General features: G+C 42.5%; 1 long non-coding RNA gene across 2 annotated transcripts in view; it reads left to right on the plus strand.

Annotated features, from left to right (window-relative positions):
- LOC129659277 (uncharacterized) overlaps window positions 1–24332 on the plus strand; it is a 105170-nt gene extending 80838 nt beyond the window's left edge. Inside the window, exons 3-5 of one of the 2 annotated variants that reach the window (XR_008717929.1) lie at window positions 354–445; window positions 23273–23327; window positions 23820–24332. This is a non-coding gene — a long non-coding RNA (uncharacterized LOC129659277). Of the gene's footprint in view, window positions 1–353; window positions 446–7091; window positions 8222–23272; window positions 23328–23819 lie in introns of those variants that run through there. The other variant, XR_008717928.1, reaches the window with a different exon arrangement.
- The last annotated feature ends 843 nt before the right edge of the window (window positions 24333–25175 follow it).

Raw genomic sequence — 25175 nt, forward strand, 5'->3', positions numbered from 1 at the left:
CTCAGTCATGTCCGACTCTTTGCAACCCCATGGACTGCAGCATGCCAGGCTTCCTGGTCCTTCACTATCTCCTGGAGTTTGCTCAAATCTGTGCCCATTGAGTCGATGATGCCATCTATACATTACATTCTCTGTCGCCCCCTTCTCCTCCTGCCCTCAGTCTTTCCTAGCATCAGGGTCTTTTCTAATGAGTCAGCTCTTCTCACCAGGTGACCAGAGTATTGGAGCTTCAGCATCAGTCCTTCCAATGAATAGTCAGGGTTGATTTCCTTTTTTTTTTTTTTTTTTGTCCTGGATTATCTATTTTCAACTTGGAATCAGTTGTATGATGTCTTTTTTTTTTTTTTTTTTAGGGCAGAAAGCTGGATTTCCCTGAATCCTCTTCTCTCTTCTAACCCTGAAGCTGGGTTAGAGTTCACCAGTGAGGACAGATCAGAAAGAAGAGGTGGGGCCATTATTTACTCTCTAAGGAGGTGCTGAGGAGGAAATAAAGACATGACATTTGAAGCAGCCTTTTGGGGAGCCTCTTGTAAGACATTCAAGTCTGTGCTATGCTGCTGCTGCTAATCACTTCAGTCGTGTCCGATTCTGTGTGACCCCATAGACAGCAACCCACCAGGCTCCCCCATCCCTGGGATTCTGCAGGCAAGAACACTGAAGTGGGTTGCCATTTCCTTCTCTAATGCATGAAAGTAAAAAGTGAAAGTGAAGTCACTCTTAGCAACCCCATGCATGGACTGCAGCCTACCAGGCTCCTCCATCCATGGGATTTTCCAGGCAAGAGTACTGGAGTGGGGTGCCATTGCCTTCTCGGAGTCTGTGCTATAAGCATGGCTTTTTAGCAGTGAATTTCCTAAGTTGCACTTCTTCAGCTCTTTCACCTCTGACTCCTTGTGTTAAACCCTCCATGCTTGCAGTATGTAGAGTGGCTACTGTTTTCTAGCCTTAATCTTGACTGACATGCTTTTCATGCTGGTTACCTCAACTTTATTGGAATATCAGATTTCCTCAATTCCCTAACATTTGGCCACAGAGGTTGTTGGAATTCTCCAGGATGATGGCAGAACTTAGAAGAAGTTCAAGAGCTAATACATAAAGTTGCATGAATAGGAAATTGGGAAATGGCAACTTGAGGAAAACCAGAAGGTGGTGTGGGGCTACAGAAAAGGGTTAGGACGTTCTGAGCAAAGAAACCTGAGATCTGGGTCACAGGACAAGTCTTGTATCTTGTGGCTTAGATGGTAAAGAATCTGCCTGCAATGTAGGAGACCTGGGTTCAATCCCTGGGTCAGAAAGATCCCCTGGAGAAGAGAATAGCTACCCACTCCAGTATTCTTGCCTGCAGAATACCACGGACAGAGAAGCCTGGTAGGCTACACTCCAGGGGTTACAAAGAGTTGGATACGACTGAATGACTAACATTTCACTTCACTAGATAGTAAGAGACCAGCCTGAGAAATTTACCTCCAAAGGTAAATATTTACATTTCAGAAGAGGAATGAAACCTAGTATCATGGAGATATTCCAGAGATTGTTAATTCGTAGATGCTTAACTTCTTCCTGGATCTTCCCAGGTGGCATTAGTGGTAAAGAACCTGCCTGCTGATGTAGGAGATGCAAGAGATGTGGGTTTGATCCCTGGGTCAGGAAGATTCCCTGGAGAAGGGAATGGCAACCCACTCCAATATTCTTGCCTGGAGAATTCCACGGACAGAGGAGCCTGTTGGGCTGTAGTCCATAGGGTCACAAAGAGTTGGACATGACTGAAGTGACTTAGCACACATGCATGACTTCTTCCTGTAGACATTTATTTATATTTCAAAGGACCAGAACTCAGGACTCATTCTCTTCTCTCACTCAGTCTATATTAGGGAGAAACATTTTTTCTCTCTCATGAGGGGAAGGGGACAGCTGCTCTTATCCTAGGTAAACTCACAGATTCATGTTTTGGGTTCCTTGCCTATCATATTGATCCTAGTACAGGTATGCTGACATCTGGTTCTCAATACATAGCCCCAATGAGAAGAATTGAGACAGAGGAGAACTGATGTGGTTATTGCTATAAGTAATATAATAACTCTGCTCCGGAAAACTCGTGTATACTTTCAGGATAATGTGAACAAATATAGATACCAAAAACTTATCAGGTGCTAGAATCAGATGGTTTGAGCTTCAAGGGTGGCAGTGGAGGTTTTGAAATACAAATAAGAACAACTTGGAGAAAGCCCCAAGGAGGTTGCCAAGCCTGATCTCAGGGATTGGGGAGGATAATGGCAATGAGCAGTTTCCTTTTGAGGGCTATGGGAGAATTTTGTACAATCAGTTCAGCTCCAATGGAAGAAGTCTTACTGAATGAGAGGCTTCAGATTTCAAATGGATTTTTTCCTCATCTTTACTGGGAAGGAGCATACATAGTGGTAACAATTATGCCATTTGGATTAGAAATGCAACTCCACCCATTATTCATTTAGACAGTGTTTATTGAGCGTGTATTATGTACAAGGCTATTCTGCTATGTGCTGAGTTAGAGGGATGATCTCTGCCCTCGTGGAGCTTACAGTCTACTGCAAAAACCAGACGATGGAAGCAAACAAAGGAGTAATAAATGTGATGAAGAAAAATAATAATGTGAGAGAAAATAGAGATGACCAACTTTAGATTGAGTGGCCAGGAAAGGCTGCTCTGAGAATGCAGCAGTTAAGCTAAGGTCTGAAGGAGGGGAAGGAGCTGGCTACATGAGAAGAGGGGTGTGAGCTTCCCAGGTGGAATAACTTGATTTGCTAGCTGGATGTGAAATGCAACCCCTCAGAGGTAGTCTGAGTGAGGTATTTAACAGTTGGGGGCATTTCTACACTGGTTTGTGGTTGGCTCTGTTTCTTCAATCTGTATAAAGGAGATAGTAACACCTACCGCCCAGGCAGGAAGCTCTGCTGTCCAAGAGAGACTGATCTAGAAATGGCCTCCTTCCCCCAACTTTGTGGTTCAGGTAAACTCTGTTTCTTTTCTGAAGGTGAGTGACCATCGTATCTCAGGAGGAAGTATCTACTGTTTGTTGTTCAGTCACCCAGTTGTGTCCAACTCTTTGTGACCCCACGGAGTGTAGCTCGCTAGGCTCCTCTGTGCATGGGATATATACATTAGGGAAGTTTATCTGGAGGTAAGGGGGAGTGACTACAGGTGAGTTCTACTGCTATCCAAGGTCTTGATTTCTGATAATGCCTTCCTCCTTTAGAAGAAAAATTGAAGTAAGGAAATTTCAGCCTTAGTACAAATGCAAGCGGGAAAGAATTTTTGAAGGCTCTTCTCTGGGTCCCCCATGGTGCATATGACAGTCCGTTTCACTTATGCCTGAGGCTGCTTTGACCCGGGTTTCTGGGGCCATCTCCGGTGACATGTCTGACTTGTAGGCAAGCAGGCAATTGTAGTCTGGGGAGGCTTGGAATGGGAGAGGGGCAGAGAGGTGGAGTTATGTGATCTTCATCTCGGTATTTATTTCTAGAACTCTTTGACTCAAGGGTTGCTATGAATGCATTCATTTTCCTCACAATAAAGCAGATGTGGAGTGGGATTGGGGACTAAAGCAATTGATTTTAGGAGTCTAGGCAAGGCTGGAATCAGAGGGAATTGCTGCTGTGATGTATACACTGATAAATCAGGAAGTAACTTGGCATTTGTAATGATTTCTTAACTATAATGCTGTAGACCATACCTTATTGGAGTCACAAGTCCCCAGGAAGTGTATTTGTTTCCTGTTTTGATCAGATAAGTAGTATCTCTAATGATCATGATACAATGCATAAATCTAACTTTGAAAAGATTAGACACTGGCTTTTATAATTTTATTGCTGCTGATTATTTTGAGGAAGAAGGAACTCTCAATAGGGTAAATGGGAAGCAATAATAACTCCCCTGGCCAGAATCATTCATTTACTGAATGTATATGAAAAGAAAGTACAAAAAGGTCTCCTAGATGCACTTCACATTCTCTTTGTTAGTTTTCTCCATTGCTTCTTCCCCTTATTGTCTCTGAGTTCTTCGAAATTCAAATGCATCACTTCTAAAATTGTGATTTGCTTCTCAGAATTGAAGGCTTTAAAATTTTCCACTTGTTCAGAATCTAGAAAAATGGTACAGATGAACCTAGTTTCAGGCAGGAATAGAGACGCAGTCCTAGAGAACAGACGTGTGGGCTCAGTGGGGGAAGACGGGTGGGATGAACTGGGAGATTAGGACTGACGTATATACAGTACCATGTGTAAAATAGATAGCTAGTGGGAACCTGCCATATAGCACAGGGAGCTTAACTTGGTGCTCTGTGATGACCTAGAGGAGTGAGATGAGGCAGGGGGTAGGCGGGATGAGGCAGGGAGTGGGTGGGAACAAGGACCAAGAGAGAGGGGGTATATGTACACATATACCTGCTTCACTTCACTGTACAGCAGAAACCAACACAATATTGTAAAGCTATTATGCTCCAATATGAAGAAATTTCTACTTCTTCAGAAAAGGCAATGCCAAAGAATGTTCAAACTATTGCACAATTGCACTCATCTCACATGCTAGCAAATTAATGCTGAAAATTCTCCAAGCCAGGCTTCAACAGTATGTAACCCGAGAACTTCCAGATGTTCAAGCTGGATTTGGAAAAGGCAGAGGAACCAGAGATCAAATTGCTAACATCTGTTGGATCATAGAAAAAGCAAGAGAGTTCCAGAAAAACATCTACTTCTGCTTTATTGAATATGCCAAAGCCTTTGACTATGTGGATCAAAACAAACTATGGAAAATTAAGAGATGGGAATATCAGACCACTTTACCTGCCTCCTGAGAAATCAGTATGCTGGTCAAGAAGCAACAGTTAGAACTGGATATGGAACAATGGACTGGTTCCAAATTGGGAAAGGAGTACGTCAAGGCTGTATATTGTCATCCTGCTTATTTAACTTATATGCAGAGTACATCATGTGAAATGCCAGACTGGATGAAGCACAAGCTGGAATCAAGATTCCCGGGAGAAATATCGATAACCTCAGATACGCAGATGACACCACCCTTATGGCAGAAATAGAAGAACTAAAGAGCCTCTTGATGAAAGTGAAAGAGGAGAGTGAAAAAGCTGGCTTAAAACTCAACATTCAGAAAACTAAGATCATGGCATCTGGTCCCATCACTTCATAATAAATAGATGGGGAAACAATGGAAACAGTGACAGACTTTATTTTCTTGGGCCCCCAAATCACTGCAGATGGTGATTGCAGCCATGAAATTAAAAGATGCTTGCTCCTTGGAAGAAAAGCTATGACAAACCTAGACAGTGTATTAAAAAACAGAGGCATTACTTTGCTGACAAAGGTCCATCTAGTCAAAGCTATGGTTTTTCCAGTAGTCATGTATGGATGTGAGAGTTGGACTATAAAGAAAGTTGAGTGCCAAAGAATTGATGCTTTTGAACTGTGGTGTTAGAGAAGACTCTTGAGAGTCCCTTGGACTGCAAGGAGATCCAACCAGTCAATCCTAAATCGGTCCTGAATATTCATTGGAAGGACTGATGCTGAAGCTGAAACTTTAATACTCTGGCCACCTGATGGGAAGAACTGACTTAATGGAAAAGACCCAGATTCTGGGGAAGTTTGAAGGCGGGAGGACAAGGAGACAACAGAGGATGAGATGGTTGGATGGCATCACTGACTCAATGGACATGAGTTTGAGACTCCGGGAGTTGGTGATGGACAGGGAAGCCTGGTGTACTACAGTCCTTGGGGTTGCAAAGAGTTGGACATGACTGAGTGACTGAATTGAAATGAACTCAGAAAAGGAAGTGGACCTGTCCTCCTATGTTTGTTCTATTTTTGTGTCTGCCATTGTTGATAGAAGTCAGAGAAGACCAGATTGGAAGTCACATTGTGTGATTTAGAGCCTTCCAGTAGTCATAACTCAGTCTTAATATTTTAAGCATCTCGGTGAATACTTACTCCCATTTCCCCCCAAGACATGATGACTGGCTTCTTCCTCTGTGCCTCCATCAAGCTTAGTTCAGCATTCATTTAGTATATATTTACTAAGTTTTAATTATATGTCATACTGAGAGAGTCATTGGGTGTGCCATGGTGAACAAGAAAGACGCAGTCTCTCTCTCTCTCTCTTTTTCCTCTTTCCTCTTGCCCCATACCTCCCTGCTCTCTCTCCTCTCCCCTTCTCTCCCTTACCTTCCCCTCCCTGCCCTCCCTTCTTTTCCCCTGCCATTCCCTTCCTTCTCTTTCCCTTCCCTCCCTTCTCCTCCTCTCCTCTTTCCTCCCTCCCCCTCTCTCTCATCTGATAGGAGGACAAACAAAATAAACAATTATCCCTGTATGATGTGGGGCTCCTCTACTGGCCAACTTGGCCTCGAGAACCCCCTGGCAGCATTGCTGAGACTTTCTTAGAGTTGCCTGCAGTCTAAAACTTCCCACCTAGTCACCCTCTTTCCTATCCTTTCATAGGTGTCAGACTGTGTGTGCATGCTGAGTCATATTCCACTTTTTGAAACCCCATGGATTGTAGCCTGATAGGCTCCTCTGTTCGTGGGATTTCCCAGGCAAGAATGCTAGAATGTGTTGCCATTCCCTTCTCTAGAGGATCTTCCTCACCCAGGGATCAAACCCGTGTCTCCTGTATTGGCAGGCAGATTGTTTACCACTGTGCCATCTGGGAAGCGAATAGGTGTCAGACCTGCGTTGAAATCCGAAGTCTCTCCCTGCCTACTCCTGCTCCTCCACTGTTACCCTTCACAGGCATTTTCCCCAATAAGTCTCTTGCACATCTATTCCCATCTTGGATCTGCTTCCCAGAGAGCCTGACCTAACAAGAGATTAATAGGTTTTATGCTGAAGAGTAGAAATGGGGATGGAGTGGGTTAAGAGGGCCAGATGATGAAGGGTTTTATCTGCTAGGTAAAGCCTTTTGGATGTTGCTCTCAGGAGTCAGTGGGAAGCTATAGACAGTTTTTAACTGATGAGTGACAGGTTTTAGAAAAAAATATTCTCTTTTTTTTTTAGAGTCTCAGATTATTTATTAGTCTGTGCAAATCCTAACATGATTTTATGTATTTCTAGGGGAGAGATTTCCTGGTTACATGGGAAATTGTGCAGTGGCTTCTGGAAGACCTTCGTCCTAAGCAGTTTTATAGCAAAACATCTCATTTAGACGTCTGGACCCTCTTTCTTCAGTTTACTGTCAGCTGTGTTCACTGAGTAGAACTTGTATTGATCATTGGGACCTAGTCTGTTCCAGGATTCTCGGTTATTCTTTCTGTCCCAACTGACATCTGGATTGAGCAACGTCTTGCCAGGCACAAGGCATACAGTGCTGCTCCAGTACCTCCTGCTCCAATAAATATGATGAAGAGGGGGATCACGCTAGCATGCTCCTTGCCTGACCATGAGTTGGCAGAGCACGGCTGTGACAGAGGCCTTGAGTCTAGAAGGAGAGAAAAATCAACCTGCAAGGCCCAGGATTAAGCAGTCTCTGCACCAAGGAGGAACAGACATCTCTAGAAAGATAATTCTTTTTAAAAAATTTTTATTTTTTTAAATTAATTTTTATTGGAGTATAGCTGCTTTATATTGTGTTAGTTTCTGCTGTACAGCAAAGTGAGTCAGTTATATATACACATATAATCCCCTCTTTTTTGGATTTCCTTCCCCTTTAGGTCACCACAGAGCACTGGGTAGAGTTTCCTGTTCTAGCAACATTATTCTTGTTGCAGGGTAGAATGAATTGGAAGGAAGCAAAGTAGGCGGCATGTGCATATTGCAGTCACCTCGACAAGCAGTGATGATGGCCTTGATGGTAGTTCATTATACCAACTCTGTCTATCCTGGGAGATTCTGAACAACCTGAAGGCCAGGACTCAGTTTTACTGACCCTGCTTCCCTAGCACAGTGGTAGCTAATCAACACATGTTTGCCAAGAATATGTAATTATTGTTGTCTCTGTAGAAATATATTTTATCATTTTTAATCTGTTTATGTATGTACATTAGCCTAAAATCAATTGCTTTTCTCATACTGAGCTGTCAGCCTAAGCCGTGAGGCATTTTAGTAAATTATCTGTGATCACTGTTCTTTGCAATTCTGATTAATTCTACCATAGGATCTACATTGTTTTGGTATCAGTTTTGAGAGGAAAAAAATGTTAGCTATAACTTGCTGTCTTAAAAGTAAATTTCAGTTTTGCTCTGTCATTATTCCCATAAGCAATTTATTTGTATATTCAGCCGTTCAGTATGGTTTTAATGACAAATTAGATGCTAACATGGCAAGGGGAAGGATTTGATAAGAAAATTTGTTAAAATGGCATTTATTACTTACATGGGCACAATGATAGATTCTTTTTTTTGTATATCATGTCATATCACCTATCATATTCTATCTCTGTGCTTATCCCTTAAAACACATGTGGGAGCTGTCTAGATGCAAAGGAAGCTGTGACTAATGTGATTATCGGTATGTATGCTCCTATTACTATTTTCTTAATTGTTTTGGGTTTGTTTTTGTAGATCTTTTTTCTTCCCTTTCTCTTTTGTTCTTTTGTGGTTTGAGGACCATCTTTAGTGTTGGTTTGGGTTGCTTTGTCTTTTTTTTTATATCTGTTGTTGCTTTTTGGTTTGCATTGGCAGCTGTGATTAATAACATTTATATTCATTTAAAAGTCTAGAAAATCTTACTGTGGGTAGCTAATGGAAATTTTTTGCCATGATTAAGGATACTACACTCATCATTTTCTTCCTTTATTTTGATCTTGATTGCTTTCTTTCAAAACTACACCCCTCTTCAGACCAAGAACCAGTTCTTGTTGTTCAGAAGTAAGTCTGGAATAGCTCTCATTGTCTAGTCTATATTTGTTGGTCTGATTTAAGTGCAGGACTCTGTTTCCATTACTTGTTTTATCTCCAGAGAGATTGGGTTGTCATTAGCACATACCAGGAATTTATTAGAATCTTTGCTTTTATCATATTTTGACTTCAGGCAGAAGGTAGGCTTATCATTTTCCTGTATTGCTTACTGTGGCATCACAGACTTGAATTTTATTTTTTTAGCTTGATGTTTAGGTGTGTAAGGAATAGCCTTATGCTCTTTTAAAAATTTTTTTGAAAATAATTTTTACTTATTTATTTTTGACTGTGCTGGGTCTTCATTGCTTTGCTTGGGCTTTCTCTAGTTGTGGTGTCCGGGCTTCTTACTGCTGTGGCTTCGGTTGTTGTGGGCTTCTCTAGGCACGTGGGCTTCAGTAGTTGTGGCACATAGGCTTACTTGCTCCACAGCATGTGAAATCTTCTCGGACCAAAAATCAAACCCGTGTCTCCTGTATTGGCAGGTGGATTCTTATCCAGTGTGCCACCAGGGAAGTCTCCTATACTCTTCTGTATCCCGGTGGTACCTTAAACAATGCTGAATAAAGCAGAAATTCTTATTTTCTCTTTGTGTTTAATAGTGTTTCCGCTTAGGAATTATTACTATTTTCATAGAGTCATAAAGTGTTGGGGATGAAAGAGATCTTTGAGCTTATTTTAGTCGATTTCTCATCCATATATGATTAAACTGAGGCTCAGAGCAGTTTCACGGCTTGCAGGCAAAGTCATAGTTCTACTAGTGCAGTGTTTTCATCTGGTCAGGGCTAACTGCTGAAAAAAAAAAAACCCTTATAAATCTTAGCGGTTTATAAGAAACAATAAAGGTTTATTGTTTAATTATATGATAGTCTATGTGGGTCCTTGGGAATGGTATTTGTGTGTTCCATGCAGTCATTTAGAGACTCAGTGTTTCTATCTTATAGGGTCTCAGAAACTGGCTCCTCTGCATCTTGGCTAACAAACAAGAAAAGAGAGAGACAGCATGAAAAAGGTTCACTTACTCTTAAGTGCCTCAGACCCAAAGTGATAAATCATTTCCACTCATATACCATTGATGAGAATTAGTCATGTGATCCCATCTAGATGCTAAGGAGGCTGGGAAATGTAGTTTACCTGTGTATCCAAGAAGAGAAAACAGGTGTGGTGAGCATCTAGCCAGTTCAGCCGTATTTAATCTTTCTATATGATAGCAATTTTCAAAGTGTCAACACAGCACCAGCAACATCACTTCAGGACTTGTTAGAAGTGCAGATTCTCAGGTCGCACCCAGACCTACAGAATCAGAAACTCTGGAAGATTCTCGAGTTTGATGCATGCTAAAGTTTGAGAACCACTAACACATTCTATTAGACATATTCCAGTGGCTCTTAACCCTCGGTTCAGTTCAGTTGCTCAGTCATGTCCAACTGTGACCCCATGGACTGCAGCACCACAGGCTTCCCTGTCTATCACCAACTCCTGGAGCTTGCTCAAACTCATGTCCATCGAGTTGGTGATGCCATCCAACTATGTTATGCTCTGTTAATCCCCTTCTCCCCTGGCTACATGTTAAAATCACCTAAGGAAACCTAAAACAAACTAAAACAACATTTCCTGGACCCCACCTGGATTAATTAAATAAAAATTTGTAGAGGGAGACCCAGGCACTGGTATCTTAGGCTAAAGACTAACCAGTTATTTTGAATGTGACCAGGGTCAGGAACCATTATCTTGGATTATAAAAAAAATTGTTTCTTTTATTGTGTAATTTAGCTTGCAGCTTACCACCTGTGTGACTTTGGAAAAGTCAGTTAACTTCCCTGAACTTCTGTTTTTCCCACCAGTAAAATGGGGCATAACCCTAGAATCTACTGGACTATGAAGATGACAAAGAAATTGTATTTATAAAGTGTTTATGTAACATCAGGCACATAGTGAGTGCTCATGCATAAAAGGAAACATTTTTTTCAAATCACATTTTGATTGCTCTGTTGAGAGAATGACAGAGAGAAAATAGAGCTGCTAAATCAGAAGTTAGGAGAGTATTCATTATATCTTCCTATATTTTCAAGTTATTTTCCCTCTCTCTGTCTCATCTTCCCCCTACATTGAAAATTTGAGATTTGGATTTGTAACAATTCACCATTTGGGATTGTCAATATTATTCTTTCCTTACAGTGGCTACATTCCCATTGCTCCCTACTAGATCTGTTTCAAGCATTGAATTTGGGCAGGACATTGATCTCATGTGCTAAGTGGAGACAAGGGAGTGGGGTCTCTCACCCTGATAGCTGCTTGGCAACTGACCATGTGGTGCCTGAATGGCATCTGGACACGAGGGAGACCTAGTCATTGTCTGTGTGACACCTCCATGGTGCCTGAAAAAAATGTAGATTCTTGCCTCTGTGTTTAGTGTGCTGCTGGAAAGGAGAAAACAATTGCATCCACGTGGTTGCATAGGTTTTCTTTTACATGCTGTTTGCTGATAAGATGAAATTTTAGCAGAGTCTGGATCACCTAAAAAAGTGCTCAGGAAGTTCATCCATCTACTGTGGCCTTCTGGCATGACAGCTTTACTCCTGTAGAATATTCAAACAAAATAGCTCATTGACAGGGCAAAATAGCTAGCTCATTTGTTCTTATCTTAATGGAATTAAGATTAGATTCTATCTTTCCTGAGAATTAAATGGTTTTTCTGGTCTATGTCTGCAAGCTTAGCTAAAATATTAGATAAAGGGTTATATTCGTTAGTGAAACTCTTCAACTTGAAGTACCTGTGCTTTAAAAAAAATGCTTTAGGTGACAGTTGTGATGGATTAAAGCCGGAAACAAGACAGAAATTGGTACTACACTTGATAGAGAGTAGATGAATCATGCTAGGGTTAATATTCTGACAGCAGAACACTTGCATTTAGACTTCTGAATGGATATAAATGGTTCATTCTATTCAGACATCCTGGCAACACTGAATTTAGGATCCAGGTAGGATGCTGGTTTGTGAGAAGCATAATTTTCAAGGAAGTAATCACAAAGTGGAGGGTGACACCTTTGAGTTTAAATTTCAGGTTCTCTTTGTGATATTACATAAATCACTCAGTTTCTCTCTGGATCTTGTTTACTGCCTGTAAAATGTGATTCATGGCGTTTCTCTCATACATATCTTATTTTTTTTTTAAATGATTTATTTTTGGCTGTGCTGGGTCTTAGTTGTTGTGCAGGCTTTTCTCTAGTTGTGGCAAGCAGGGCTGTTCTCTTGCTGTGGTGCACAGGTTTCTATTGTGGTGGTGGCTTCTCTTGTTGCGGAGTACAGGCTCTAGAGCATGGGCTCAGTAGTTGTAGCTCTCAGGCTTAGTTGCTCTGCAGCACGTGGGATCTGCCCAGGTCAGGGATGGAACTGAGTCTTCTGCATTGGCAGACAGATTCTTTACCACTGAGCCACCAGAGAAGCCCCACATATCTTCTTGTAGTTCTCACTGAAATATTTCAAGGATTCATATTTCAAGGATTGTGTGTTAGTCACTCCATTATGTCTGACTCTGCGACCCCATGGGGTGTAGCCCACCAGGCTCCTTTGTCCATGGGATTCTCCAGGCAAGAATACTGGAGTGGGTTGCCATTTCCTTCTCCAGGGATCTTCCTGACCCAGGAATTGAACTCAGGTCTCCTGCATTGCAGCCAGACCCTTTACTGTCTGAGCCACCAGGGAAGCCCTTTTTTTTTTTGCCAAATTATAGTCATTTAGAGGGCACATAATTTTCCCCCAGAAAATCCTTTATTCTCTGTGCCTGTTAGAACCAATTAGATGCTGGAAACAACTTGAAGCATGAGTTCAGGGTAAGCCATGAACCAAGTTCGGTCATGGGAATCAGACATTAGTGTTGTTCTTTTCTCTCTTTGATCATTTCTGTGAGCAAGGGGGAAATCTGACTTTTTGAGAAAGCAATTTTACTTGGTGGGTTCATAATTTTGGCTGACAAATGGATAGATAAATTGACAATGACATTCCAGCTAAAGAATACTGTGTATGTTTACCACCATAGGGAGTCGGAATTTTGTCAGTTAACATGATTTCTTTTTAGCTTTCCTAAAGTTTCCAGCTAAAAAGAAAAAGCAGCAAGATTCAATTTCTCTCAATGAAAAAAAGCCTTTTAAAAGCCAGGGAGGTTCACTGTTGGTACTGGCTGTGTCTGTAGAGGATGCGATTGTGATGGACTGTTATCCAGGCTGTCTTCAGCATAATGGGGAAATTCTTCTTCTCTCACCAGCAAATATTGAGTCTTCGTGGATAAGGTGAAGGTTGTGGAGCCAGATGATAGGGATGCAAAATGTTCAAGGCATCCTAGGGAGACAGTGTAGCGCTACAGCAAAGAGGCTTTGCTTGGGAGTCAGGGAGACCTGGGAGGGAATCCTGGCTCAGCGTCCAATGCATGTGCAGCTTCAGGCGGCTGGCTTAAGCTGTTAAGTCTCGTTGAGCTCAGCTGGGACTTCCCTCGAGGTCCAGTGGTTAAGACTCCATGCTCCCAAAGCAGGGTCTTGGGTTTCATCCCTGGTCGGGGAACTAGATCCCACATGTTGCAACTAAAAGATCCTGCATGCAGCAACTAAGGTCTTACATGCTGCAACTCAGACTCGGTGCAGCTGAAAAAAAAAAAAAAGAGCTCACCTGTGAAATGGGAGCATCATCATATAACTTGTAGTTTAGGATTACATTAGGTGGCATGTTCCAAATATTTGGCAACATCAAGGCCTGGCATGTGGCATGAGCTCACCTTTCTCAGGTAGCCCTCCTACTGGACTTTCCTTTCTGGTTCCATTTGTTAATGACAGTGAAAAATACCTGGTGTTCATTGCTCTGGGGAAGGATTTTGAATTGTTATTGACATTTTAGTATAGTTTCAAGTCACTGACCTCCTTCTACCTCTGTATGAAGCAGGGGTCTGAACTTAGGTTTAGATACAGTACATGTTACAACTCAGTCATTTCTAGGAAATGAGGTGGTAGCCCCAGGCCTGATGCTGTGCTATGTAACACCCTCCGATCCTGGTTCATTGCCTACAGACAGACCTGAGGCCTGAGATCACCATCGCTGGTGTCTACATACTGGACTGGCCAAAAAGTTTGTTTGGATGCAAGATGTTACAGAAATATCTGAACAAAACTTTTGGCCAACCCAGTGTAAAATTCCCAAAGCAGTTTCATTAAAATCTTGTTTGGATAATGAGGAAACAGATTTTGGGTACCATTGATTTTTGTAATATTGACAGTAATGAGGAATGGCTCCTGTAACTTTATGGTAATTTGCTGCTGCTGCTGCTGCTGCTGCTAAGTCGCTTCAGTCATGTCCGACTCTGTGCGACCCCATAGACGGCAGCCCACCAGGCTCCCCCATCCTTGGGATTCTCTAGGCAAGAACACTGGAGTGGGTTGCCATTTCCTTCTCCAATGCATGAAAGTGAAAAGTGAAAATGAAGTCTCTGTCATGTCCGACTCTTCGCGACCCCATGGACTGCAGCCTACCAGGCTCCTCCATCCATGGGATTTTCCAGGCAAGAGTACTGGAGTGGCAATTTTCTAGTAATGAGTAATAACATTGCTGGTATTAGCAGTGCAGACATTGGCACTGTCAACACAAGGCATCGTGTGCTTTGGACCAAATGACACTATGCAATTGAAGCAGTAGTGGTGTCTTTTGTTAAGCTTTGGTGGTGGTGGTTTTGGTGGCAACAGGGCATTAAATATAACCTCAAACGTATGTCACCCATCTCATTAAGAGGTGAAATTTACTTCTCTTTCCCTTGAATCTACATTGGTCTGCATTGGTCCTGTGACTTGCCTTGACCAATGTATTACTGTTCAGTTGCTAAATTGTGTCTTACTCTTTGTGACCCCATGGACTGCAGCACAACAGGCTTTCCTGTCTTTCACCATCTCCTGGAGTTTGCTCAAACTCCTGTCCATTGAGTTGGTTATGCCATCCAACCATCTTATCCTCTGTTGCCCCCTTCTCCTCCTGCCCTGAATCTTTCCCATCATCAGGGTCTTTTCCAATGAGTTGGTGTTTTGCATCAGGTGGCCAAAGTATTGGAGCTTCACCTTCTGCATCAGTCCTTCCAATGAATATTCAGGCTTGATTTCCTTTAGGATTGACTGATTTGATTTCCTTGCAGTCCAAGGGACTCTCAAGAGTCTTCTCCAGCACCACATTTCAAAAGCATCTATTCTTTAGTGGTCAGCCTTCTTTATGGTCCAACTCTCACATCCATACGTGACTACTGGAAAAACCATAGCTCTGAGTATATTGATTTTTGTTGGCAAAATAATGTCCCTGCTTTTTATTATGCTGTCTAGAGTTGTCATAACTTTTCTTCCAAGGAGCAAGTGTCTTTTAATTTCATTGCTGCAGTCACCATCTGCAGTGATTTTGGAGCCCAAGAAAATAAACTGTTTGTCTGTTTCCCTCCTTTTCCCTATCTATTTGCCATGAAGTAATGGGACCAGATGCCATGATGTTAGATTTTGAATGTTGAGTTTTAAGCCAGCTTGTTCACTCTCCTCTTTCACATTTATCAAGAGGCTCTTTAGTTACTCTTCACTTGCTAATGTGGCTTTGTAACTTCAGAGGGTGGGCTTCCAGATATCTTCAACATCTAATTGTGCTGCTTGGAATACTCCATCTGGGAATTCACTCCCCATGCTGTGAGAAAGCCCAAGCAGCCACATGACAAGAAGGGTGAGGCTCCTGGCTGACAACCAGCACCACTTCCCAGCCATGATGAAGTCATTTTGGATCAGGCCATCCCAGAGTCCCAAATGACACCAATGAAGCAAAAAACAACTTGATCAATCCATGGAGTCAATGGAAGTAATATATTCTTGATGTTTTAAGCCATGAAAATTTGGGTGGTTTGTTATACAGCAACAGATGAAGGCACAGTGGCTATTTGCATTGCAAGAGATAGTGCCCTAAAGCTGGAATAGAAAAGGAGGAAAATATCAAACCCCATGGAATAGTTAATAGAACTAGTTAAGAGCACACACTTGAGCTGCCTTCAGAGGATTCTCAGAATAATAAGAAAGAAACTGTTTTGGGGGAATGGAGATGAGTTCATTAATAAGTAGGAGATAGTAGTACCAACCTGTTAATAATGTGATGAAGATTCAGTGGGATAATGTGTGTGAAATAATTAGTGCTCTTTTTTGCCTAAATGTACTCAGCAAGTAGTAGCCATTATTGTTACCCTCATCTTCTCTGAGGTTAGCCCACTAATTTGATGTTCAACAGAAAACAGTCACATTAACTGTTATTGTTGCTTAGTCGCTAAGTCGTGTCTGACTCTTGAGACCTCCATTGACTGTAGCCCACTACGTTCCTCTGTCCATGGGATTTCCCAGGCAATAATACTGGAGTGGATTGCCATTTCCTTCTTCAGGGGATCTTCCCAACCCAGAGATGAAACCCGTGTCTCCTGCATTGGCAGGAGGATTATTCATCACTGTGCCACCTGGAAAGCCCACATTAATTGTACATACATCTTATTTCCACAGCTAGATGGACATTCTCTTAAGGGCAGAGCTGAGTCAGTTCAGTTCAGTAGCTCAGTCGTGTCTGACTCTTTGCGACCCCATGAATCGCAGCACACCAGGCCTCCCTGTCCATCACCAACTCCCAGAGTTCACTCAGAGTTAGTAGCTTATATTTCTTTGTGTTATATAGCTCTGAATAAATATTTGTTGATTGAATAGCTTGAAATAGGGCAGATTATATCACCTATTTTTAGGATTCTATTTTCATTCACATTAGATCCATGTGTCAGTATATAATCTTAGCTAAATTTCTAAAGCTGAAAGATAGAAACTGATTGGATTTCAACTAACATGGGCACGCATTGAAAGCGTGACTGTGTCATGCACGTATATTTCGGGTGGTAATACAAAGCCAGGTGCTCTGTTGCCAAGGAGATTTGTCTATTTGATTGCGCTTAGCTGAATCAGCTACACACCTGGTATGAACTCAGGTTGCCTATCTCTGGAGATTTGGGAAGCATCCTTCCGTCAGTGTCAGGTGCCAAAACAGACCCATAGTTACAGGCAGAATAGCTACATCAGGGCTTGTGGAACTAAAGTCTTTTAAGTCTCTATGAAGCTATGGTAGTATGTGATTGGCCCTTTTTAGCACTGCTCTTTACTGAGTTGCTGTTACCACCTCTGCCATACAAATAGGAGGTCACTAAGGTTTCCTTATCTATTGAGAAGGTAAAATCTAGAAAATACTGCCTGCCTTTGAGGGGGTACAGATTGATTTGAGGAGGCAAAACCTTTAGCTATTACAAAATTCTGTGGCCTTGGGCCAAAGGGCTGCAGTATATAAATAGGTACATTATATCATGGGGGAGGCAATTAGGAGAAAAGAATCTAAAAAGGCTTCTTATGGGAACAATAATAATAATTAAAAAAAAAACAAAAACTGGAAACACTGTTCTGGATCCAAGAAAGTTGATGTGTCTTAGGACATGAACCAGAATGAGACAAATGTTAGGAAACTTGTGATCAATGATGCAGCATGAGTTGTGAAAACAGAACCTGAATTTGAACCAGCTTACTTTCTGGTGGAAATGACAAGCAGCTTAAGCTCCTGGCACCTCAGTTTCTCCATGATGACCTTTTGCCATTGATCCCTCTTTTGACCCCTGGCCCCAGGCAACCACTGATCTGTTTTCTCTCATTATAGTTTCCTAGAATTTCATATATATAGAATCGTAACACATAGTCTTTTGTTTTGACTTCTTTTGCTCATGTTTTTGAAATTAATCTATATTATTGCCTATATTAGTATTTCATTCTTTTTTATTGCTAAGTTGTATTCCACTTATTAACTGATGGGCATTTGGGTTATTTACAGTTTGGCACCAGAGAGCATTATGAATAATGCTGCAATGAACATTTGGGTTCCGGTCTTTCTGTGGACATGTCTTTCCAAACAGCTTTTCATAGTTTTTGATTTTTTGCTACCAGATGCCAATGGATGTCAAATATGCTATTTGGTTAATGCATACATAAACTATATCTGAAAACAGACAAACGATGAAAGAAAAAATATAAATGGATGAATTTGATAAGTTCTTTTTGAAATACTGCAGATTTTACAAGTATTTATTGCCAGAAATAGCACATTTCAAAAAATACTTGAAATGTAGAAAAGTATGTAAAAGAGAAAAAGGGCATTTAAAAATGTACAAAATCCTTTCTCCAGGGACTCTTCCCGACCCAGGGATTGAATCTGGGTCTCCTGCATTGCAGGCAGCCTCTTTACCATCTGAGCCACCAGGGAAGCCCCAAAACACAAAAAGGGCATTCAAAAATGTCCAAAATAATCATACTAGTGGTAAAGCTATGCTACAAAACTAAGATATAATTAATGTTAAAAAGTACAAAATTAGGTTCAAAATATCTTTGGACAAATTGGTTATAAAAATCTTAATTTATAAACCCTAATTCAGAATTTTGGCAAAAAAAAAAAAAATTAGGAAGTTAATCATTAGGCAAGTAGGTTTCAAGTTAACACATTTTGGGCAAATTCACTTCAGGCAAATTTCACTGTTAATGGAAAGGGATTTGTTATTAACTGGATATAGATGGAAAAAGAAGAGGTCAAGTCTGGACTGATTTTCAGATTTCTATTGTGGGCTACCAGGCATTAGAGGTGTCATTCATGACGATGAAGATTCAGAAATGGAAGGAGGATTCACGGTGGGGACGGAAGGCAGATGGTGAACTGAGGTTTGTTTGTGTTGAGTTTGAGTTGCCTGGGAGAGGCAGCTGGTAGGCATTTGGATTTAAGGTGCTCAGGGAAGATCCGGTGTGGACATACATAGAAAGCCAGTAGCACACAGGTGTTCAGACATACGTGGACATATGGGGAAGCTTGTTGGGGCTGGAGGATCTCTGTAGAGGAGAATAAGGCTTTTTATCTGCTCTTGCCTTCTAGGAGCTTGTATAGACTCTCGAGTGCAGCAGATGCGTGCACAGGGCCCTGTGGCTCAGATGCTCAGTCTTTGGCTCACAAGGAGGGGTGGGGTGATGCCCTGAATTCAACCTCTAACCAGGGGTTAGTGTGTATTGGAGGCTATAAAGAAAAACTGTAAAGACTGACTGTCTGAAAACCATACTGGGTCTTTGAGGCCCTTCCTACAGAGCGTGGCATAAAAGGAGGAGAGTATGGCAGAGGCCTCGGCCCCACATCCCCTCCCTCCTGTCTACCCCTACTTTCCGTTGTAGCTGTGGTGAACCCTCCTGGGGAATGCAGATGTACTTCATCATTTTCTGACGTCTGCTCTGGGGGGCCTTCTCCGATTCTGTCGGAGTCCTCTTGGCCTGCATGCAATTGCCTAGAAATGCAGGGGAGTCATTGTTTTCTCACTCAAGGGGCACTGGGAACAGCCATCCCTCCTTCAGGAGGACGGCTTTGGAGATATCCTCTATGATTGAACCAGACCCTGTTTCTCATTGGTGACCTGAATAGCTTATCCTTGAACTATCTTTTCTTCCTTCCATCTCACCCTTGCATTCTTTCACTCTCAATTCCAGGAGCACCTCCCAGATAAATCACCTGCACCCAAATTCTTGCCTCAGACTCTGCTTCTGGGGGAATATCCCCCCCCTCCCCCCCCGCACCAGCCCAAGATGACCTGCTATGCGTACTGTTCAGCAGAACATTGTCAGCTTGGTTGCCTCCCACCAGCCTTGACTGAGGGAAGAGGCTGTGGTGCCCAGCAGAAACAGCAGGGTGCCTAATGGACGAAGTAACACCCAGCCAAGAGGGTAGGGGATCAGGAGGTGACAGTGGAAATTAAGATAGAAATTAAGATAGAAACTATGGGCTGGGTGTGTCTGTGAACATGTGTGAGTCACCCTGGGGAACTCCAAAAGTACTTGGTGACACTTTTGCTGGAGGCTTCAAATGCATTCTCAGGAATGCGTAAGAGCCAGTGGGACACTGGTTATGGGAAGATTTGGAACTTCACAATGTGTGTGATTCTAGAGTCAGCAACCAATGATGATGAGTGACATTTTCTGGGAGCAATGCGGTATTTCTCAACTTTTGGTGCACATCAGAATCACACGAGGAACTTAAAAAACGCAGTTGTCCCCAAAGGAGAGTCTGTAGGGGTCTGGCCGTATGTAGTTTTGAAAATTCTCCTGTTGATGCTATGTCCAAGAAAGTTTGAGGACCTCTGTTTAGAAGTGGGACAAAACAAACATAAAAAAAAAACAGGGACAGAAGTCAGAGGATGCATTAACACATAAGACACAGGCAGAGAAAGATGAGGCCTGAAAGGAAGGTAAGAAGCAGCAGTCAGAAAGTTAGGGGAGGAAGTCTCACGCAGGTGTATAGGCCCATTAAGGGAAGGTTGAACAAGAACATAGGGTGGGAACACTGGTAGGATCAGTTTCAGGGAAATAATGGGGGTGGGTGTCAGGACACAGTGGATGAAAGTGTGGATCGAAGAGGAAGAAGCACAGAGTGCATTCTGTCACTTTCAGATGGCTCACATATCAAACCCTGCCTCCCTCCACATCATACCCACCATGGGAGAGCATCTGTGATGGTAAGCCTATATATAACCCTGGGTTTAGCACAGCCCTTCAGCACCAGGGAGACTGTGGCTGAGCCACCCTTAGAGAAGGATCTGTGAGAATCTCTGGTAGAGAAAAATCTCCAAGAAACTAAGAGGGGAAAAAAACTTGGAAAAAGAAAAAAAAAATAACCAAGCATTTCAAAACAGTGGATGCAAAGATTGGGATGGTATTTTGCTTTTTAAAGTGAAAGTTGTCTACATAATACCTCTTTCCTCCTTGGATGGCTCACAGGCTGTCAGTCCCTGACTTCCTGCCCCATGGGAGGCTGTGGTGTCCTAGAGGGAAAAACTCCCTGCAGAACATCTCCTGGGTCACACTCGTTTTGCACTGTGACTCTGTGTCCTCTAGATGGCAATAAACCTCCACCTTTGAGTTCCCCTCCTGGCTTCAGGTCCTTTGAAAATTGCTTTCTGGTAGAAAAAAAATGAGAGGCATTTCTTCAGAATTGACTGGAAGCTGCTGAGAAAGCTCTTCCTTGCCTCTTAGTTCTTAAAAGGCCTTTGCAACACTGGCAAGAGTCCAGTGTTTGGAATATTGATATCTTAGCGAGGAAGGAGCTGCTGCATTTATGACTACCCTGGAGCTAGGATTTGTTGTTAGGGAATAAAGAGCTCCCAGGGCAGCAACCTTGCTCCTTGGGAAACCCTCTTTCCCCTTGTGCCCCATGCCTGAATAGCTCTTACCCTTCGTAACAGGGTCATGGCATTCATTCTACCTCATGAGCCAACCTTTCTATTTTTGGCACTTACCTGCCATATGTCATCAAATTCAAGTGTTTTAGAAGTCTCATTCAACTATCCCAGCTAGGTTCTGTTATTCTGTTATTTAAATAGTGAACTACTTGACCAGTATCAGTCAGATTAGAGCTTGAATTATTTTTTAAATTAATTTTTATTGGAGTATAGTTGAATTACAATGTTGTGTTATTTTCGGCTGTACCAGAAAGTGATTCAATTATATGTATACATATATCCACTCTGTTTTAGATTCCTTTCCCATATAGGCCATTACAAAGTATTGAGCCGAGTTCCCTGTATTATGCAATAGGTCTTTATTAGTTATCTATTTAATATATGGTAGTGTATATGCGTCAATCCCAATCTCCCAATTTATCCCTTTCTCCCTGGGTAACTGTAAGTTTGTTTTCAACATCTGTGACTTTATTTCTATTTTGTAAATAAGTTCGTTCGTACCATTTTTTAAGATTCCACATATGAGCAATATCATATGATATTTGTATTTCTCTGTCTGACTTACTTCAGTCAGTATGACAATCTCCAGGTCCATCCATGTCATTGCAAATGACATTATTTCATTCTTTTTATGGCTGAGTAATATTCCATTGTATATACGTACCATATCTTCTTTATCCATTCCTCTGTCAGTGGACATTTAGGTTGCTTCCATGTCCTGGCTATTGTAAATAGTCTTACTATGAAGTGCAGAGCTTGAATTTTTAATATTGCCTCAAGGACTAGGTTGAAAAACACCTGCAAAACTCTCTGGTAGGAGCCCTGAGGTGGGTCAGAGAATCTGTGTCTCTGGGGAGTGTTGCTAAGGCCATGAGCCTTAGGCTGTCTGAAGGGTTTCTAAGGCTCTCCAGGTGTCCTGGAGAGGGTCAAAGAGTTCTGAAGAGAATCAAGGTGTGTGTGGGAAGCAAGCACAGTGGCCCCTGCTGCTATTAGGGGCCAGCTCCACCTGTGACTTGGGACTCAGTTTAACAGTGGGTATATGACACCATGGAGAAGGCAATGGCACCCCACTCTAGTACTCTTGCCTGGAAAATCCCATGGATGGAGGAGCCTGGTAGGCTGCAGTCCATGGCGTCGCTGAGAGTCGGACACGACTGAGCGACTTCCCTTTCACTTTTCACTTTCATGCATTGGAGAAGGAAATGGCAACCCACTGCAGTGTTCTTGCCTGGAGAATCCCAGGGACGGGGGAGCCTGGTGGGCTGCTGTCTATGGGGTTGCACAGAGTTAGACACGACTAAAGTGACTTAGCAGCAGCAGCAGCATATGACACCATCAGGGTTCCCAGGTGGCACTAGTGGTAAAGAACCCACCTCTCAATGCAGGAGATAAAGGAGACATAGGTTTGATTCCTGGGTTGGGAAGATTCCTTGGAGGAGGGCAAGGACACCCAGCCCAGTATTCTAGCCTGGAGAATCCGTGGACAAAGGAGCCTGGCGGGCTGTGGTCCATGGGGTCAGCAAAGAGTTGGACACGACAGAAGTGACTTAGCACGCATGCATACACGTACCTATGACACCACTGCATGCATTCAGACTCTTTTGTTTAATAGTAACTTTCTTGGAAAGCAGTCAACCTAGTGGCCTGTTCAAAGCAGTAAGCACATGCAGATTGGCTCTAGGGAGAGAATTGGCAATTGCTGGCCTATTGTGTCTTTGAGTGAGGGCAGCTTTGCTTTCCAGCTGACGTCAGAGGAAGGTCATACATGACACATGAGCTGGGAGACCTTGGAGTCAGGCTTGGTGCAGATGTCTCTACTGTGAATTTCTTACAGGGAGTCACCAGGGTGAAGGCTCAAGTTTTCCTTTGGAGAACACAGATAGCAGAATTGAGGTCGTATCCTCTCTCCTTTCCCCAGGTTGCCTTTAGAAAGATAAAGAATGTTAAAAACATTGTTGTTTATGGGTTATATGTTTACTGTGTATATGGCCCTGTAGTGAGCTGTTTTTGTACACTGTTTCATTTAGTTCTCACACAACATGGTGAGATAAGTATTATTATTTCTCTTTTGCAGATGAAGAAACTGAAACTCAGAGAGGTTAAGTAACTTACCCATGATCACACAGAAAGTAAGTGACAGAGGTCTGGTCTGTATTACTCCATTTGGCGCTTTGCTCTCACCCACTCTCTTGGGCAGACTCCTCCTTCGTCAGTGTACATGGGAACATCAGAGGGCTGAGCGTCAGAGTGATCATTCTTGGAGGCAGAGGCAGAGGTGTGGGGACGGGTGCGTAGCCTTAGCTAAGACTCCAAAATCGCAGGCTCCTGTGCGTCTCTCTCCAGAGCAGACGAGATTCAGACTACAAGGGAAATTTGAAGGGAGCTTCTCAAAGCCCTAAGTCTCCCAGACCTAAAGGAACGACAGCATTTCTGCTCTCTGGCTGTGTCTGTGGGGGAGAGTTATGTGGGTGGGAAGCAGGCCCTGCACTTTTGGAATGAAATCCTGAAGTCAGCCCCCTGCTTCTAGTCCTTTGCTTGGCCATATGGCTGTTGCTGACTGTACTTTATTCAACTAAATGTATTTAATAGCAACCATAAAGCCTGTGACACCTTGATTGCAGCACAGGGTTGCAGTGGATGGCCCAGTCCTGGTGATTGGTGTGGTGATGGAGGCTGCAGTCACTTTTGGCTCACCTGTCTCGAACGCTCAGAAGGCTCTACATGTATTACCAACATCCATCCTAAAAATGCTGTCAATAGCTATTTCCCCCTTTCCCTGAAGATCCTGAAATACTTTGCATGTGTTCCTGCCTCTGAAAGATACCAGCTTGGTGTTGTAGTTGATCCCCATTTATGAGATGAATGACCTTACGAACACAGAGGGAGCTGAACCATGCCTCCATGCAACAGCCTCCTTTCATAGTTCATGCTTCTCTCCAGAGATATAAGAATATATAGAAATACAGAAGCCATATTTATGGAAACACAGAAGAAAACATTTTGAATATCCACTTTTATCAGCACTGCATTTTTCTACTTCACATGAATCCTTGGGTTCATTTGGATTCTTTACTGAAAACTGCATACCCACGTTAGCTAAAGAAAGAAAATTAAAACCTTTTCAGTTATGAAAATGAGTTGGTTGTCTAAATGTTTTTAACTAAATGTCTTTATCCATATCTTAACCTGATTTTTCCTCTCCATATATTTTAAAGAAAAATTTGTGCTTCTTTGACTTGAATTTATTAAAGTCTTTTTATGTATGTGGCTCTAGTGAAGGCTCTGCGGGGGAATACAGGTTTGTGAATATTTTCCCCTCTATAAAAGAGCTTACAATTTAGCTGGGAAGAAACCTGCCTATCCATGGCTATGTCAATAGTCATTGCTTCTATTGTTAGTTGTGACAAATGAGAGAGACAGATGAGTCCTTTAGAACTTCATAGAAAGGAAAGAGCTCCATGAATTGGCTGTTCAGAGATGGGCTCTGGGAGCGGGGGCAGGGAATCATTCATTTATCCATTCAACAAATATTTGTTGCCAGCTTTTGAGCAGCTTGCTGTGGCTAAGGTGATGGGTTAGAAAAGCTCTTTGTAAAAACTCACAGCAGATAAATAAACAGCCCATTATAATCCAAGCCTAGGTGACTGGGAGGGCTTCCCTGGTGCCTCAGCAGTTTAAAAAAAAAAAGTCTGCCTGCAATGCAGGAGACACAGGAGACATGGGTTCGATCCCTGGGTGGGGAAAATCCCCGGAAGGAGGGCATGGCAACCTACTCCAGTGTTCTTGCATGGAGAATACCATAGACAGAGGAGCCTGGCAGGCTACACTCCATGGGGTTGCAAAGAGCTGGACACAACTGAAGTGACTGAGCACACGTGCAGGTGACTGGGAAAGTCTGAGCAGTGTGTGCACTGCGTGAGCTTCAGGGGAGAAAATGGAGGCGAGTGGAGCTAAGTCCAGCCCCTAGTCTCTGCTCA

Source organism: Bubalus kerabau, chromosome 1, assembly GCF_029407905.1.
Source record: "Bubalus kerabau isolate K-KA32 ecotype Philippines breed swamp buffalo chromosome 1, PCC_UOA_SB_1v2, whole genome shotgun sequence".
Classification (NCBI taxonomy): Eukaryota; Metazoa; Chordata; class Mammalia; order Artiodactyla; family Bovidae; genus Bubalus; species Bubalus kerabau.